Source organism: Sycon ciliatum, chromosome 6 (genome assembly GCF_964019385.1).
Source record: "Sycon ciliatum chromosome 6, ocSycCili1.1, whole genome shotgun sequence".
Taxonomy (NCBI): domain Eukaryota; kingdom Metazoa; phylum Porifera; class Calcarea; order Leucosolenida; family Sycettidae; genus Sycon; species Sycon ciliatum.
In genome coordinates, this window is record NC_088648.1 from 7048272 (window position 1) to 7052195 (window position 3924).

A 3924-nucleotide genomic window follows, 5' to 3' on the forward strand; every position below is an offset into this window, starting at 1 on the left:
CGCCCCAAACACAGACACAACACACAGACATAACACACGCTGACAGACACAGTTTCAACTTGCAATTCGGCAAAATCCTGCTTCCGACACGACGACTCCCCACATTTCCACACCAATGAATTGAATACAGTGTAACCCAATACACCACACCACCACATTGCGCTCTTGGCCGATCCAAACTCTGCACTCACATCACCATCACCACAGCGAGGACAATTCCGGTATATAGATTGATATTGACAATGACCCTCCAGACAGCTGTTTCGCTCCTCCTGAGCTCATCAGTGGAGGCATATGATGTTGAATGTAAGAATAATAAGAATAGACTGATCTTTATAGGGCTAAATTGGCGCAATTGCGCTTATTCTGCATAGACACGTGGCAAACCCTAAGTGACAAACATGACAAAAGTGATAACAAGGTCAGGTGATAACGACACGCGCTCAATCTTCTCAACTTGTTAACATAACATCACATCATTATGCAATAAGCCATGGCTGGTACTTCAGAGTCCGCTCGAAAAGCAGCATACAATCATGTATTGTACAGGTATGCAACACACAGCTGAGCACTCTGACAGTCTGACAGTCTGAGCAAGGCCGGGTACGCGGATTAGCGGGTCTGACAAGGGACGAGCTCGAAAATTACACGGAATCTGTTGCCCAGCACCAATTGCTGTCTCTAAGGTGTGGGTAGACCTTTGTCTTGAATGACTGAAAATGTGTTTTGTGTGAGCGCTGCGACAGCAGCCTGTCAGGAAGGGAGTTCCATGCGCCAATACAGCAGTACGGGAACGACCGCTTCACGACGAATGGAGCTGAGACAGGGAGCGTGTCTGACAGTTGAAAGGCGTGGCTAGTGGCATTATTGTGCTCGTTCCTGGTTCTGGTTCTGGCTGGAGAAACACGACGCGGTGGCAATACAGCAAGTAGCTGAGGAGGACCAGTGATGAAATGCAATTTGTACATGCACGAGACCGGAAAGAGCAGCAACAGTCCGGCAGACAGCCAGACTGGGGAGAATTGCACTAGGGCCAATGATCCGCAGTGCGCGGCGTTGAACACTATCCAGACATTGTGTCGTCTATCTGCTCACTATCCCTATCCTGGTACTGCTTCCATGAGACGGATCAAGTCGATTGATGGATCTTAGCCTTCTCCTTCTGCTGCTCGCTGCGGCGATGTCGTTCCGAAGCATTATGACTTCATGCTCTTTTTGGCATCACTACAAGGTGGCACACTTCACAAAACAACTTTCCAGTAAAGATGGTCGGAAACTATTGAGGGAACTCCGTAACTCTAGCGGCAGGGCTGATATGCAAAACCTTCTTTAATATAATGTTTTTTCCTTGAGTCAGTCTTGTCCTGGTTTGCATTGGCTCTGAGGTCCGCTCAAATAATCCTGTACGCGATATTCAAGCTCCTAACCATTTCGGCAAATATTCTGGTTCACTTTCATCCAACGGGACTCTGACACATTTTCAACCATTTCATTTGACTCGTCACCCTCAGAGCTAGGTCAGCCATCATCCATACCTGACCGCTGCTGCTAAATCATGGCCACTAGAACTGAAGTGGAAGGAATATCGACTAAAGTGAATATCATTTTCTTTCGAAATGAATAACATAAGCAAAGGTGATGAAGTACAGGTTTAGTAGGAGTGAAACCTAGAAGGTTGTGTACTAGCTACTGCGTCGGGAACTGACTACCCAAACCACGTGACTTGCAACTGTACATGTACTTGAAGTAGCATTTTGACCTCGCAACAACACAATCATGATTGTCGCGAGATCTTGTCCTGAACTAAGTGTTACTTTAGCGGATAAACATACTCTGTTGATCTAGCAGCAGTGGTTCTGCATACAGCTAGCTGCCAATAGGTAGACAGTGTAGATCTACATGACGTGCTGCAGAATCTGATGTACATGTAAGTCGCACACTCGCGATAAGTCGCACATTTTCTGTTCCAGGACAGACACGGTGCGTGACTTATGCCAGTTATGGCGATTACATGTACCTACTCAACATGCACATGGACATCTCCCAATCAGGTCACAAGTGACCATGGTGACCCAGTGTTCTTTTTTCAAACGGGTCCAAGTACCCCTCCCCCGCCCCGGCTGACTCGGCCCTGGAGCAGAAACTGGAGTCAGTGACTATAAACAATGCAAGCCTAGAATTACATGTGTGTGATTTCCATCACATTGATTTCTGAAATAAGCACGCAAAGTGGAGAAGTGACAAAAGTCATGATCTGTTCAGGCATTTAAAAAAAACAAGGAAAGGAGATGAAGTTCAGCTGCCAAGTTCAATACAGGGTCAACAGAAGTCTCAGCGGAAGCAAAAATGTGAACAAAGTCAAGTGAAAAATGAAAAGAATACTGTGCAATTGTCACAGCAAATAGAGAGGTGCGTTATGGCAAGCCATAATGATTTTTAAAGACTAGGGACATTTATGTACACATGACTGTCAGATGTAGCAGCAAAAAATAAGAACAAAAGAAAGGTGCTCTAGAGTAAGCCAAATTGAATTTTCAAGAGTAGGAACATGTTATGTATACATGTACAGGCATGTATATGTATTAGCAAACATACCAGCAGTCTTGGCAAGCACAGCAAACAATATAACAAGATATGTATGCGCGCACGTGCTCGCGTGTGGGATTGGAAGAGAGGAGGGTGGGGACAGAGGTGGGGGAGTTGCTGTTTGAGAAAATATTCAAAAAACACAGTCGATGGAAACATACCAGCAGTCTTGGCGAGCACAGCAAACAATTATAACAAATTATGTATGTGGGCAAATGCAAAAATGTGAACAAAGTCAAGTGAAAAATGAAAAGAATACTGTGCAATTGTCACAGCAAATAGAGAGGTGCGTTAGAGCAAGCCAAAATGAATTTTAAAGATTAGGGACATTTATGTAGAGATGTAGCTGGAAAGAAATAAGACCAAAAAAAAATGCTCTAGAGGAAACCAAATTGAATTTTAGATAGTAGGAACATTTTATGTATACATGTACATGCATTTATGTATACAATGTACATGTATTAGCAAAAAAACACAGTCGATGGAAACATACCAGCAGTCTTGGCAAGGACAGCAACCAATAGAACAAATTATGTATGTGCGCACATGCTCGCGTGTGCGCGTGTGGGATTGGGAGAGAGGAGGGAAGATGGGGAGGGGGGTGGGTGCAGAGGTGGTGGAGCTGCTGTTTGAGAAAATATTCTCAAGGACGGTCACCTTCAAAAGAATACAGTACATATGGAGCATATCCACAACTGGTGAGCAAGCAACTCAAGAATACAATATGATACATGTGTAGATGAGGAAAAAGAACACACGTTGCATAGGGCAGAGCAGTGGCAGGGGAAGAACGACACAAACAAGCATACCGGGACACGGGCAACGAGTTCTGTCCGCTGTGTGAGTATGACTGTTGTGATGTACATGGAGTGCTGGGAGAATGCAGTCTTGCACAATCTGAACAGTGATGTACATGGAGTGCTGGGAGAAAGCAGTCTTGCACAATCTGAACAGTGATGTAACAGACATTATGCATATACACACATACACATACATGCATACACATACACACACACACACATGTAAACACTCACAAACACACACGCACACACACACGATGTACACACACGTACACCAACAGATGCACACAAACACACACAAATCAGACACAAGAACATACAAAAACACACCCACACATGAACACACAGGCTCCCACATTTGAGCGCCCAGACTCGAACACACCCATGCCCTCACCCCCCTCCCCCCACACACACACAGCCACAAACACACACACACACCATTTTGTTGACCATTTGACGCCCATCGCCGGAGGCAATGATAGCGATGCTACAGCAGAAACCATAGCAACTTGAGCTCCAGCTAGTCATTGGACGGTTT

At 45.1% G+C, this 3924-nt stretch overlaps 1 protein-coding gene across 1 annotated transcript in view; it reads right to left on the minus strand.

Moving 5' to 3' along the window:
• Positions 1-2230: 2230 nt before the first annotated feature.
• The window catches only part of LOC135819992 (uncharacterized), a 33406-nt gene continuing 31712 nt past the window's right edge, over positions 2231-3924 (minus strand). The window contains exon 19 of the mRNA XM_065333292.1: positions 2231-3532. The gene's annotated coding sequence lies outside the window, so the exon portion shown is untranslated. The remainder of the gene's footprint in view (positions 3533-3924) is intronic.